The 15374-nt window shown below is 45.0% G+C and overlaps 1 protein-coding gene across 2 annotated transcripts in view; it reads left to right on the forward strand.

The window, feature by feature from the left end:
* The first annotated feature begins 11981 nt into the window (after positions 1 to 11981).
* LOC140550239 (B-cell receptor CD22-like) overlaps positions 11982 to 15374 on the forward strand; it is a 30038-nt gene continuing 26645 nt past the window's right edge. The window contains exons 1-2 of one of the 2 annotated variants that reach the window (XM_072674084.1): positions 11982 to 12187; positions 12280 to 12662. The gene's annotated coding sequence lies outside the window, so the exon portion shown is untranslated. The other variant, XM_072674083.1, reaches the window with a different exon arrangement.

Raw genomic sequence — 15374 nt, forward strand, 5'->3', positions numbered from 1 at the left:
GAAACTGCCCTTTACTGCCTCAGTAGTCTGAAACAAAGCAGGAACAGGATAAACAAGATGGCGCCGCTTTTTTTAGTTAAATTTAGTGTTTTTAGCTATTTTATTCAACCCTTTTCATCATGGCTCGTATTGTATACGACCGAGAGACTCTTCTTTCTGTTAATTTACAATTCACTCACCTTAAATCGCTGCTAACTCCGGATCCAAGCTGACCGAGAGAAATCCTGAAGGAGGACAAAGGACGGGACGCCGAACTCCACAAGAAGCGACACAGAGGAAAGCGAGCCGGCGTCAGAGACAGACTGAGAGCCAGGGCACACAGGGCACCTCTGCCTAGTATTCTCCTAGCCAACGTCCAGTCTCTAGACAACAAACTCGACGACCTCCGGGCCAGAATCAAGTTCCAGAGAGACATTCGGGACTGCAACCTCCTCTGTTTCACCGAGACATGGCTGAACCCAGCGATACCGGACCACGCCAGCCAGCCGGCCGAGTTCTTCTCGGTATATCGCATGGACAGAACCGTGGAGTCGGGGAAGTCAAGAGGTGGTGGAGTATGTATCATGGTGAACAACAAGTGGTGCGACAGTGCTAATGTTGTGACCCTCGTACGCTCCTGCACACCAAACCTGGAGCTGCTCGCCCTAAAGTTTCGTCCCTTCTATCTTCCTCGGGAGTTCACCTCGGTCATCGTCTGTACAGTGTACATTCCACCCGATGTGCAGAAGGACACCGCGCTGTGTGAGCTTCACGACACACTCACACAGATCCAAACCCACCATAAGGACGCTGCACTCACTGTTGTTGGGGATTTTAACAACGCCAACCTCAAAAGTGTGGCAGCGAACTTTCACCAACACATCACCTGCCCCACCCGGGGCCACCGGACTTTGGATCACTGCTACACCACACACAAAGACAGCTACAAAGCGCAGTCAGTACCACCGTTTGGAAAGTCAGACCACGCCGCCATCTTTCTCCTACCAAAATATAAACAAAGGCTGAAGCAAGAGCTTCCGGTGGTGAGAGAGGTCGAGCGCTGGACGGACCAATCAGTGGCCACGCTGCAGGACGCTCTTGATGACGCGGACTGGGACATGTTCCGGCGCAGCTCCGATGACGTCAACATGTTTACGGAAGCGGTCGTGGGTTTTATCGGGAAAGTAGCGGACGACACCGTCCAGAAATCTACAATCAAAACATTTCCCAATCAGAAGCCCTGGGTGGATAAAAGCATCCGGGAGGCTCTGAATGCCCGCACTGCTGCCTACAAAACGGGACTGATCAGCGGAGATATGCAGGAATACAAGTCTGCGTCATATGGAGTAAGGAAGGCGGTAAAGGAGGCGAAGCAGCGCTACGGGAGGAAACTAGAGTCCCAGTTCCAGCAAAACGACTCTAGGAGCCTGTGGCAGGGACTGAGAACAATAACGGACTATAGGAGCCCACCCTGTGGACTGGGAAGTGCAGACTTATCTCTGGCGAACGAGCTAAACACCTTTTATGCTCGCTTTGATGCTGCAGCCGGCAACATTAACTACAGTGACACCGGCACAGCTGATATAGAGGAGCACGTCAGAGAACAAAAAGCCTTCACTATCACAGAGAGAGATGTACGGCGGGTGTTCAGAAGAGTGAATACCAGGAAGGCTGCGGGACCCGATGGCATCTGTGGTCGAGTCCTAAAAGCCTGTGCAGATCAGCTAGCCCCGGTATTCACGGACATCTTCAATCTCTCACTGACGCAGGGGATTGTTCCATCGTGCTTTAAACAGTCCATCATCGTTCCTGTCCCGAAGAAACCACAGCCAGCCTGCCTCAACGACTACCGCCCAGTCGCCCTCACATCAGTCGTGATGAAGTGCTTCGAGAAGCTGGTGAGAGACTTCATCACATCCACGCTGCCCGACACCCTGGACCCGTTTCAGTTTGCATACCGTCCAAACCGTTCCACAGATGATGCCATCGCTCACCTTCTCCACACATCGATGACACATCTGGATGCTGGGAGGGGTAATTATGTTAAAATGCTGTTTGTGGACTACAGTTCAGCATTTAACACTATTATTCCCTCAAGACTCACCACAAAGCTGGAAGATCTAGGTCTCCACCCATCCATCTGTGACTGGATCTCCAACTTCCTGACTAACAGACCACAAGCTGTTCGGGTAGGCAAGCATGTCTCACCCACCCTCACCCTCAGTACCGGAGCCCCTCAGGGCTGTGTCCTTAGCCCTCTGCTGTACTCGCTGTACACCTCAGACTGCAAAGCCACTTCCAGCTCCACCAACATCATTAAGTTTGCTGACGACACAGTTGTGGTGGGCCTGATCTCAGGAAATAACGAGAAGGCCTACCTGGAAGAGATTAGAACCCTGGAGAACTGGTGCCAGGATAATAATCTCCAGCTAAATGCCAGCAAAACGAAGGAGCTGATTGTGGACTTTAGCAGGAAACAGCAGAGGAGCTACCAACCTGTCCACATCAGTGGAACGGCGGTGGATAGGGTAGGAAGCTTCAAATACCTTGGAGTGACCATCTCTCAGGACCTGTCATGGAGTTGCCACATCAACACCATAACGAAGAAGGCTCGTCAGCGCCTATACCACCTGAGACGACTGAGGGACTTCAGACTGCCCTCCAAGGTACTACGATCCTTCTACTCCTGCACCATCGAGAGCATCCTCACGGGGAACATCACAGTCTGGTTTGGGAACAGCACCAAGCAGGACAGGCAAGCGCTACGACGAGTGAGACGTTCAGCAGAGCGAATCACTAGGATGGAATTTCCTGACCTGCAGTCCATCTACAAGAAGCGGTGTTGGACCAAGGCCAAGAAGATTGTGAAGGACCCCAGTCATCCCAACAATGGACTGTTCTCTCTGTTGCCCTCAGGGAAACGCTTAAGAACCCTGAAGGCTAACACAGAGAGAATGAGGAGGAGCTTCTTTCCACAAGCCATCCGTGCCTTGAATGGGGACAGGGACTTAGGACACTAAATCAAAGTATCTACATACACAAACTGGACCCTCACTCACTACAATACACAACCATGGCTCACGGAAAACACACTACGGACAATAATGAAAATATTTCTTTTAACTCACACATACACTCACATACAGATAAATATGTACATATGTATATGTATGTATATATACACACACACACAGACACGCACTATTTCATCTCTGTATATATATTTGTATATTTGTATTCTGTACTTTTTTTTTGCTTATATTTCTATATTTTCATTTTTATATTCTATTCTTTAACTTAAATGTAACTTATTCTATTTTTATTTTCTTCATTTTTATTTTATTTTTCTTTTGCACTTTTGCACTTTACTTCATTAAGTTAAGGTTTAGTTAAGTTTAAATGTAGATTTTTATTGTATAGCTTGATGTGAGCAGACTGTCAAAAAAGCATTTCACTGCAAGTTATACTGTGTATGACTATGTATGTGACAAATAAAATTTGATTTGATTTTGATTTGATTTTTGATTTGATCTCTATGTGTAAATGTGTATGTATGGATGTGTGAGTGGGAGCGGGGGATGGATGTGTGGCCTCCTTCTCCACAGAGAATCCTGTGAGTGTACCTGGGCCCCTCTTCCCCACACCTGGCCTCTTCTCCTTTTGCTCACCCCCCACATATAGTGAGAGGCAGCCCATGTTGTGACCCCATCAATAAGGCCTTCTGGGTCGCTGCTACAATAAGCAGACCCTCTGTAATGGTGCTTTCAGCCGGTGGTGTGATGTATCGCCCAGGCAGGCCACTACAGCAGCTAGGGGTGAGATAGGGGGGTCACTCGCTTGTAAAACTACAGTGAACGGTACACTAATCGTGGGCAAGGAAGGAGAGACAGTATTGAAGGGGGGCACCTCTGTGAACGGTGTGGCTCGCTGTCTCTGATATGGTCTGGCCCATCTGTGCTGTGTGTGGTGCTGTCTGTGCAGGTATGCATGTGCAGCTGGAGATGTGCGTCTGCATGTCTGTTTACGCTTTTCACATGTACAGTTCATGGACAGGATAATAAGAATAATACTACGACTAATAATAATCATGAAAATGAAACGCTTCTTATGGAGTTTGGATATTTCATTGTTATTCTGTTCAAAGCACAATGATTGTATGTACATAACTATTTCTTTTTCTTCTTCTCTCTCTCTCTCTCTCTCTCTCTCTCTAGCACTAGAGTTCAGATCTCCACTTATGAACGAATGTAGATACGCTTCTGCTACAGATGTATATAATATGTACCGCTGAGAGATACAGGGCCGTCACTGAAAGGTAGAGAGGCGTGTGGACTGAGGAGTAATACTACAGGATCTTACACTAATATGACTCGGGTTACGCAGCGTTACGCAGTTCTCGCTAGCGTTATCCTGCCCGCAGCGCTACAGGCGTACTCCCCCTGTTACGCACTGTGAACAGCCCAGTACAGCAGTAGATCTGCCCTCGCTGGACCCCTAACCTTCACCCTCACCTTCCCCCATGATAACCCCATCCCCAGTAGAACCCTGTAGTGTAGGTTCTGAGATGGAGCTCAGTCACTGGTCCAGATTCTGAAAAGTGCTCCATAGATTGTGCTCTTAGAGCCGGTGTGAGGAAGAGTCTCTACAGAAGCTCAGCTCTGGTTTTCCATGGAAGGAGTGGGAATGAGCTTCACCCTGAGTTTAATGAGGAGAATAACTCCAGACTGGTTTCTGTGTTTAAATAAATGCTGCATTTCTGTGATCCTCTCTTCTCCAGGTGGACGCTCCTCAACAGAGACATGAAGCTCGCAGAGGCCCTTACAGTGCTGTATTGGGTGTTTGGAGGTGAGTGAGTGAGTGTGTGTGTGTGTGTGTGTTTACTCTGCTACTGTAATTCATCCTGTCTGATTAACTCCAGTAGAAGCTAAAATGTGGAACGTGCTCATTAGTGAGTGTTCATTAGTGTGTGTTGTATAGTGTCTGTCCATTAGTGTGTGTTGTGTATTGTATGTGTTTGTGTGTTCATCAGTGTGTGTTCTGTAGTGTGTGCTCATTAGTGTGTGTTCATTAGTGTGTTTCCAATAGTGTGTTATGTAGTGTGTTTTCAGTAGTGTGTGCTCATTAGTGTGTGTTCTATAGTGTCTGTCCATTAGTGTGTTTGTTGTGTTTTCTGTAGTGCGTGTTCATCAGTGTTCTAGTCCAATGTGTGTGATACTGTAGTAATACTGTGTGTGTGTGTGTGTGTGTGTGATACTGTAGTAATACTGTGTGTGTGTGTGTGTGTGTGTGTGTGTGTGTGATACTGTAGTAATACTGTGTGTGTGTGTGTGTGTGTGTGTGTGTGTTGCAGTGGTTTGGTGCAGGGAGTTCTCCGTCACTCTTCCAGACCGTGTAGAAGCTGTGAGGGGACTCTGTGTTCTCGTTCCCTGTGCTTTTGAGATCGGATCAAGATATGAGGAGAGGTTTAAGTTTAAATTTAATAAAGATTAATAATTAATATCATGTGACTCTCTAACACTGCACATCTATGTGTGTCTCAGACTCTCCCCCTAAACCCACCCAGAGTGTGTATGTGGGTCAGACAGAGGTGGAGGATCGGAGGGTGTTGGAGGGCAGCTCTGTGAGCCTGATCTGCTCTGCTTTAGCTCCCTGTCCCTCCAACCCCCCCACTTTAACATGGAGCCCCCTGCCTCTGAACAGCATCCAGGAGCAGAACCAAACCACCAGCTTCATCTCCTCTCACCTGAGCTTCACCGCCTCTCACCTTCAACATGGACTCAGATTCACCTGCAGTGCCACCTACAGGCTGGAGAACAACATCAGCAGAAGAGCCCAGCGCGGTGTTGTATTACGTGTTGAATGTAAGACTGACTCACCCACTGAAAGTGTTACTCAGTAATTACTGCAGTGAGAAGGAGCTCTTACAGGCTGATAGTTCTGTGTCCTAAATCTTGTATTTCTCTCTGCCTGCAGTTTTCCATGGAAGCGTTTACAAATGCATGGATACTTTATGACTTGGTGTAGGTTCCTACAGACTCTAGTAGTGACCCCACAGGGTATAATCTTTACAGAGTTCAATTTAGGACTGTGAGTTCACAGCTTATCTGTCTCCATCAGGCCAGGCCGCCTTTACTGAGTCTGTTGTTTTTAATATCTTGTGGTTTCAGCTACTGTATATTTATAGTCAGCTATCCTCAGCTGCTGCCGACTCTCTGCTCTGGTCTGTTCAGGGTCGTATAGTTCGTCCTGTACAGATGCCACCAGGGTCTTATGGGAGTTTTAATGAACATGAATGGTGAATGGAAATGAGCCTGTACTGTCTGTAGAATGTGATGTTCTCCTCTGAACTGAGATGTTTGTGTGGAGTTTGAGATGCAGGACTTTAATCAGGTGTTTATCCCAAATGTAGTGATGGGCTTATTGTGTTACACACCTTCTGATACCCACACAGATTCAGAGCTGTAACTTTTATGTTAGAAGCTTTTATGTCCATAATTGTCCTTTGGAATCGTAGAGGTCTTCATGGTCAGTGACTTAGATTAGTGCAAGGCAGGGGTATTTTTGAGGGTCATATGCTCACTTTTTCACTTTTCTCCAAAATGTGAATCTGGCATGTGAAAGGACCAATAGAAATGCTCCTGGATTTAAACCCTTTTCACTGAAAGTGAAGAGGGTGAGCAGACACAGACTGGAGTTACTCACTGGGGCCACTTTTATCTTTTTTTTGTTTCTTTCTTTTATTTTTCCCCATTTTTCTCCCCAATTTGTACTGTCAATTACCCAACCCGGATGTAAACCTCCCCCCAACCCCCTACTGTACACGATGCCCCTGTCGTCAGTGAGGGCGGGCTAGCACACACTCCCTTCGACGCCTGCACCGTGAAGCTGCTCAGTTTTTGAACTGTTTCCAAAGCAACATCACTGGGCAACCAACGCACCTGGATGGAAGCGCCGCATACCCGTCTCCAACACACCAGCTCGCAGACACCAGCGACGCCCAGCACCGAAATGAAGCACCCGACTTTTTTCTCTTTCATAACCATAAACAAAAGCTTTGTAGTTTTTGACTGTCAGTCTCTTCTACTTAGGCTGTGTGTTTGCCTCAGCTCTGTAGTCTGTCTGTCTCTCCCAGGCTACTGCAAGGTGGAACCCAGGTGGATTAGCCCGCTGGCTCAGAACGAGTGTTAAGACATCCTCAGCTCAGCGCTGCTCAGTGAGGAGTGAGGAGACGCTTTTCACTCTTCAGCATCATTAACTCCGCCTCTTTTCTTCTCTGCTGAGGTTTAACGACCTCGTCCTGTTTGAACTTCAGAGAGTTTATGTTTATGATCAGCAGTTCTGGTGAAGATCATCTCTTCTTCAAAGCTTTTATCTTTCTAGTGTTTCTGCTTTTTGCTTTTATTTACCGTCGTCTTTTTATTTTATTTTCATTGATAATTTTTTGCTGCAAATGAAAGATTGTGTTTTTATAAAGATTTTGAAGCAGATCTGTAAGATTTGTTCACACTGTAAAAATACGGCTGACCCAAAAGAGCCAGTCGCTGAGATCTGCCACTAGATGGCGCTGATTGTGTGTGTCCACATCAGCCACAGTGACAGTGCTTTTCCACAGCGGGTTCTGGACTTGTAACGATAGCAAGACCCTTTTTGGTGTTCTAGTGGTTCAGGGTTGCTGCACGCTGGCGGGTTGCAGTGTGGGGACGAGACCACTGCGGCCAGTGGTTTAGACATATTCACAAGCAGTGTTGCTGTTTAAACTAGACCGCTGGCGGGGTGTGAGATAGTGATGAGCATCACAACGCGTCTTGTGCAGGGTGTAAGATAGGATGTTGTGCAGGGTGTTTTGATCAGGACGTGGTGCAGGGTGTTTTGATCAGGACGGTGTGCAGGGTGTTTTGATCAGGATGTTGTGCAGGGTGTTTTGATCAGGACGGTGTGCAGGGTGTTTTGATCAGGACGGTGTGCAGGATGTTTTGATCAGGTCATTGTGCAGGGTGTTTTGATCAGGACGGTGTGCAGGGTGTTTTGATCAGGACGGTGTGCAGGGTGTAAGATAGGACATTGTGCAGGGTGTAAGATAGGACGTGTAATGTGTGCAGGGTGTAAGATAGGACGGTGTGCAGGGTGTTTTGATCAGGACGGTGTGCAGGGTGTTTTGATCAGGACGGTGTGCAGGATGTTTTGATCAGGTCATTGTGCAGGGTGTTTTGATCAGGACGGTGTGCAGGATGTTTTGATCAGGTCATTGTGCAGGGTGTTTTGATCAGGACGGTGTGCAGGGTGTTTTGATCAGGACGGTGTGCAGGATGTTTTGATCAGGTCATTGTGCAGGGTGTTTTGATGAGGACGGTGTGCAGGGTGTAAGATAGGACGTTGTGCAGGGTGTTTTGATCAGGACGGTGTGCAAGGTGTAAGATAGGACATTGTGCAGGGTGTAAGATAGGACGTGTAATGTGTGCAGGGTGTAAGATAGGACGGTGTGCAGGGTGTTTTGATCAGGACGGTGTGCAGGGTGTTTTGATCAGGACGGTGTGCAGGGTGTTTTGATCAGGTCATTGTGCAGGGTGTTTTGATCAGGACGGTGTGCAGGGTGTTTTGATCAGGACGGTGTGCAGGGTGTTTTGATCAGGACGGTGTGCAGGGTGTTTTGATCAGGACGGTGTGCAGGGTGTTTTGATCAGGTCATTGTGCAGGGTGTTTTGATCAGGACGGTGTGCAGGGTGTAAGATTGGACGGTGTGCAGGGTGTTTTGATCAGGACGGTGTGCAGGGTGTTTTGATCAGGACGGTGTGTTTTCACTACGTTTTGTTCTGATGATCATTCTTTCCTTTAACACCCCCAAAAAGCCCCCCCCCCCCCCCCCCCACACACACACACACACACACATTATTCTGTAAAAGGTGTTTTGATTCAGGTCAATTAAACTCTGAGCTGAAGGTGTCTGTTGGTTACTGGTGTTTCTTTTCTATTGTGTCTAAAGGGACAATATCACTGTGTTTAGGATGCTGCTGGTATTATAGGCTGGCTGTTACCAGACAAGGTTGGTGGTTTTCCTGTGGGTCTGAAAGTGTGCAACAACAATCAAGTGGTCTCTAATGGTTAACCATTAAAAGCCAGTTCCCACAGTACAATGGACAGCCTTCAGGTTCGAGCAGTTCTAATGGTACATTTACTTTAAAGGCGTTTAGCAGAGCGACTCCCTGAAGAGCTTCACTGTCTCTCAGAAAACACCCTCAGCTAGTTTATACAGACTAGACTCCAGAAGATCCTCTAATCTTAGACTCTACTGAATACAGGCATCAGTCTGGAGACACAGTCCTCCACACACTCTACACTCTGCACACTCAGTGCTCTCAGAAGAGGAGGGTCTTCAGTCTGGGGTTGAGGACAGCGGGTGTTGGACTGTGCTGTTCGGACACCCAGGGGAGGTTCGTTCCTCCACTTTGGTGCAGGACAGAAAGAAGGCCTGAGCTTCTCCAGCTTCCTGCAGTCCAGGAACCCCAGAAATCCAAACGTATCTTACCAGAACAATCCAGCGGTTCTGTCCTGTACACACCCACTGAAGGAAACACGAGCTGTTCTCCAATGATGTCTGATTGAAGCTGCCAGCAGTTTATTATTTCACTGTAAATCAGTGTGTGTTTATGCTCAGTCGTTTGAGCCTGTTTTAAATGCATGTAATAAATTACCAGACTGTGATGTGATTAAACACCACAGCTAAATGTGATGAGGGCCTGTAATAAAGCTGATTATTATAATTAACAGATTATATGATTATAATTAATGGAACTAACACTGCCTCTGTACCGGTCTCATATTTGGGGTGCTTTACTGTGTACGCTTAGAGCGTCCCCTAGTGCATGTACTGTAGTGCACCGCTTCAGCAGAGATACAGTTAGAACTGAAGCTCTTTTTAACCATAAACACATTAAATACATCATTAAAATACTTCAGCTTAAGAGATGTTTCCAACTCGAGGGTCGAGGGTTTACTGTCCTTCAGCAGCAAGATCTAGATTTTCTCTGAGGAGAAACTTTCCTCTTAAACTCTGAGGTAAAACTTTCCTCTTAAACTCTGAGGTAAAACTTTCCTCTTAAACTCTGAGGTAAAACTTTCCTCTTAAACTCTGAGGAAAAACTTTCCTCTTAAACTCTGAGGTAAAACTTTCCTCTTAAACTCTGAGGAAAAACTTTCCTCTTAAACTCTGAGGTAAAACTTTCCTCTTAAACTCTGAGGAAAAACTTCCCTCTTAAACTCTGAGGAAAAACTTTCCTCTTAAACTCTGAGGAGAAACTTTCCTCTTAAACTCTGAGGTAAAACTTTCCTCTTAAACTCTGAGATAAAACTTTCCTCTTAAACTCTGAGGAAAAACTTCCCTCTTAAACTCTGAGGTAAAACTTTCCTCTTAAACTCTGAGGAAAAACTTTCCTCTTAAACTCTGAGGAAAAACTTTCCTCTTAAACTCTGAGATAAAACATTCCTCTCAAACTCTAAGGAAAAACTTTCCTCTTAAACTTTGAGGTAAAACGTTCCTCTAAACCTCTGAGAAAAAACATTCCCCTTAAACTTTGAGGTAAAACTTTCCTCTTAAACTCTGAGGTAAAATCTTCCTCTCAAACTCTGAGGTAAAACTTTCCCCTTAAACTCTGAGGTAAAACTTTTCTGTTACACTCTGAAGTAAAACTTTCCCCTTAAACTCTGAGGTAAAACTTTCCTCTTAAACTCTGAGGAAAAACTTCCCTCTTAAACTCTGAGGAAAAACTTTCCTCTTAAACTCTGAGGTAAAACTTTCCTCTTAAACTCTGAGGAGAAACTTTCCTCTTAAACTCTGAGGAAAAACTTTCCTCTTAAACTCTGAGGAGAAACTTTCCTCTTAAACTCTGAGGAAAAACTTTCCTCTTAAACTCTGAGGTAAAACTTTCCTCTTAAACTCTGAGATAAAACTTTCCTCTTAAACTCTGAGGTAAAACTTTCCTCTTAAACTCTGAGGAAAAACTTCCCTCTTAAACTCTGAGGTAAAACTTTCCTCTTAAACTCTGAGGAAAAACTTTCCTCTTAAACTCTGAGGAGAAACTTTCCTCTTAAACTCTGAGATAAAACTTTCCTCTTAAACTAAAAAGTCTTTTTAAACTAAAAAGAGGTAAAAGTATGAACTTTGAACTTCATGTGCATTTTCCTATAAAGCTAAAATATAACTAATTGATAAAATTGTGTGGAATCTAATCCTGGAGCCGACTATTCGATTCATTTAACTTGAAATCGGAGCCGACTCCAAATATAGTGGAATAGAACAGCCTGAATCTGAATCAGTCTGAATCTTTGGAGTCGACTCTCTAGATGGTAATGCATGTAGATGTAGACTCGACTCTTTTAGGAATCGACTCCCCGTCCTGTGAATCGGCTGCTGCTGCTGCAGCTCGCGCGCTCTCTCATTTCAAATGGTAACGGTCATTTGAGCGGCTAACGGTGCAGCTGAGGGAGACTGTTCATATTACTGTGTGTTATTAGACTATTAGAGATATTCAGCTTCACTATTATTATTATTAACACACTTTTAGTTTAATATGTAACTGATTTGATTAATCATTCATTTATTAACGGTAATATCAGCAGATTATCTGTGGATTTAGCCGGTTAGCTTTAACTGTCCACCGTTATCCAGCTCTCATAGCATTGCTAATAATGAGGCAGGCTAACACTGACGGTAACAGCTGTTATTACTATTAGTATTATTTTACTTCTCACTTCAAAAATCTTAGGTCTGGTTTTCTATTTTACCTGGATAATGTAGCTGAACTAGTCCTGAGTTAGCATTAGCTTGTGTTCAGTGGAACCGTAAGTAAAGCAGTTCAGGAGGACCAGGGTCTAATATTTAATAATTCACCATTTTATTTGTACTGATTTTTATGCATCTGTGATCTAAAGGACAAAGAAATGTATCTTTTTAATTTCTAAAACATTGAATTCTTGCTAATATAAAGTATGAAAATTTTAACAGGCTCTAGAGCCGAACTCTTCTCAGAACATCAGCATTAGATGGAAGAAGTTTGTGTGACTCTGTTCATCTTAACTGTTTAATGAACTGTTTTCTCTCCTATTCCTCTCCTAAACCCTCATTAGAAAATCAGCTGAGCTGTCATTGACCCTCAGGAACAGTGGGGGGCGCTGTGGTCCAGTTCTTCAGGGTGTTCTGCTGGGTGTGTAGATGGTGGGTTGTAGTCAGAGCAGAGCTGATGGAGCAGAGCTGAGAGTGTGAGTGGATTTCAGCTGCTGAGTTTAACACTGCTGTTTCTGTATCAGCATGGCAGTCTATCTGTTACTGCTGTCTTCATGAAGGACACAGGAATCCTGAGCCACTGCAGTCCTCTCCCACTGATCCTCTAACCCCCAGGAGACGGACTTTACTTCATTAAAGGCAGATCAGCTGATTTAGCTCTCCTTCTTCTGGATAAATAATAGAAGGAGAGGAATAGAAGCTGCTGATGGTGTCGCAGGTCCAGCTGTGGTGAGAGAGGGGAAGTTGGGTAGCTGGTGTTTGTCCCACAGTGCAGTGGAGTCCAGCCTGAAACAGACAGCAGAGTTACAGCAGGACGCTTCGGACCATCTGATCTCCACATGGAGAGATCATCAGCCTCTCTGCACTGAAGAGCTGATCTTCCCCCGGTTTCTCCTCCACCCTGAGGGTAAGAACCACTGCAGGTCTTCTCCATCACTCTGTAGGACTGCTGTTGGGTTAGTTTTGTACAGTACAGTGGAAGATCTTCCATTTATGAGACTGCAGAACGGGTGTGATGGTGGACTCTGGGCAGTACAGGAGGAACTCTGGTCTTTGTTGTAGATTGAGATTTCATGTGGGATCAACTGTAAACTGTAATGTGTCTGTATTAAACTGTATTCATATTAATAAGAGGAAATTCAGTAAGAACTGCACTAATTACTGACCATCTATCAGCAGTTTGTACAGTAGGGGCGGCAGGTTAACGTGTTGTTGGTTAAGAATTTCTACTGAAATGAGCTCAGACCCGTAATGAACATTTCAGTACCATATAAACCCCTGTTTTACTGACCTGACTTTCATATGAGAGCCTGTTCTCTCCATTATCCACTACATGGTCAAAAGTATTAGGACACAATTGATTGTTTCTTCCTTATTTAAGGGTATTTTTGCAGAGTAACTGTCTCTACTGTCCAGGGAAGAAGGCTTTCTACTAGATTCTGGAGGAGAATTGCTGTAAGGATTTGATTGGATTCAGTGAAAAGTGAGTTAGTAAGGTCAGGATGTTGAATGATCACCACCCCGCCTCATCCCCAAAAGTACTGGATGGAGCTCCTCCACCATCATTCCAGAGAACACAGTTCTTCCACTGCTCCACAGCTCAATGCTGGGGGCTTTATACCCCTCTAGCCCACGCCTGGCATTAGGCAGCATGGAGATAATAGGCTCATGATGATCTGCTCCAGAGAGTCCTATTCTATTGGCAGTACTTCTCTTCTACAGGGACTAGACAAGCTGTGTGTGCATTTGCACATCTGTGTCAGCAATGGGTGCAGCTTAAAGTAGCTGAATGCATTCATTAGAAGGGGTGTCCACAAACATATGGACATGTAGTGTACCGTATTTGATACGTTCTTGTGAGAAAGTCACTTTTTCTTCTCTCTGATTTAAAAGTGTGGTTTTGGATTGGTGGTCTGAGCTGATCTGGAGGTCTGTGCCGGCAGCGTGGGCTTCTGTAGAATCGCTGTTTAACGTCTCTGAGGGAAAGCTGCTGGTGTGGGAACTCGTGGTGAGCGTGAGCTCTACATGCACTAAAGCATGGCTGTGACGTTCCTGCAGCAGAATGAGGCTCATGGAGAGGGAGAAGTAGCTTCAGGAGGGCAGGACTACACCAGCAGAAGAAGCTCAGTCTGGGCTTTAACAGCAGCTTAGTGAAGAAAACTAGCTGATCATTATTCAGGTTATTTAAGTCCTGTTAAAACCCCTTGATGAGGGTCAGTGTCAGGCTTGTCTCTTGTCTCCACCAACCAGCGAGAACTCTTTCCTGATCTGTGTCTCCTGAGTACTGATGATGATCACCTGATCACCTGTGTATAAAGGCCTGTCTGTCTGTTAACCATGCTGTGAAGGATTTATCCTGTATCTCGGAGCGTACTGAGCGTTTATCGTATCCTGTCTGACCCTGTTTCTCGTTTTTACGTCTTCTGCTGTTCCTCTTTTACTCTGTTTGCTGGTTGTTGGGTTTTCTGGTCTTGACCTGCATCATGTATCGATCACCCCGGTTTTAACTCTGCTCGTTCTGGACTGTTCTCTTTTGGATTGGCCCGTTTCTAGTAAACCTCTAGGTTCAGTGCCCAGTCCAGACATTATTTTCTTGCCAGTAAAACTGTTGTACCCTACCTTTCTAAAACAGCAATTCATCCCATCTGTGGTCATCTCAGACCACGCACCAATCAGCACGCACTTTCAGATTAAGCTCACAGACACAACAAGACCTCAATGGTGCCTCAGCATATCACTACTCAAAGACACGAACTTTGATACCTTTTTCAGGAGAGAATGGGAATCCTTTATGGAAATAAACGACACATCAGAAATCTCCTCAATACCTCTATGGGAAACAGCAACAGCAGTACTTATATCTTTATATCTTTATATCTTACTCAGAGCACAAAAAAACATAAAGAACAAGAAATTCTACACATAAAAGAGCAAAACATTAAACCACTACATGAAACCTGTGCAGAAAATGCCACAGAAGAAACTCTAAAATGATAAAAGAACACCAGCATAAACTAGAAACACAATCATTAATAAGAAAACAACGTTCTTACTCTCACGATTTGGGCAAAATCCCTTTGAACACAACGATAAAAATGGAAAATACCTTACTAATCAACTCAAAAGAAATAAAGAGCAAATGACCATAACTACAACTCAGGAACCATCAGGAAATATCACTCAAGATCCTAAACCAGTAAACAAGACTTTTAAAATGTACTGTAACAATCTGTACTCTAATACCAGAAATGTAAAAGAAGAAGACATCAATGCCTTCTTAAATAACCTACTACTGCCCAGATTAAATAACCGCCAGGCAGCAGACCTACACATTCTGTTAACCACTGAAGAGATAGAAAAAGCTCTTAACAGAATGGCTAATAGTAAATCCCCAGGCCCCGATGGATACCCTCCTACAGTTCTACAAAGACTTCAGCAAGTTATCTCCCTGCTCTTTATCAGAATGATGAATTAATAACACATACACAGATCTGCCCTCACTGGACCCCTAACCTTCACCCTCACCTTCCCCCATGATAACCCCATCCCCAGTAGAACCCTGTAGTGTAGGTTCTGAGATGGAGCTCAGTCACTGGTCCAGATTCTGAAAAGTGCTCCA

This window comes from Salminus brasiliensis, chromosome 2, assembly GCF_030463535.1.
Source record: "Salminus brasiliensis chromosome 2, fSalBra1.hap2, whole genome shotgun sequence".
In the NCBI taxonomy this organism is placed as follows: domain Eukaryota; kingdom Metazoa; phylum Chordata; class Actinopteri; order Characiformes; family Bryconidae; genus Salminus; species Salminus brasiliensis.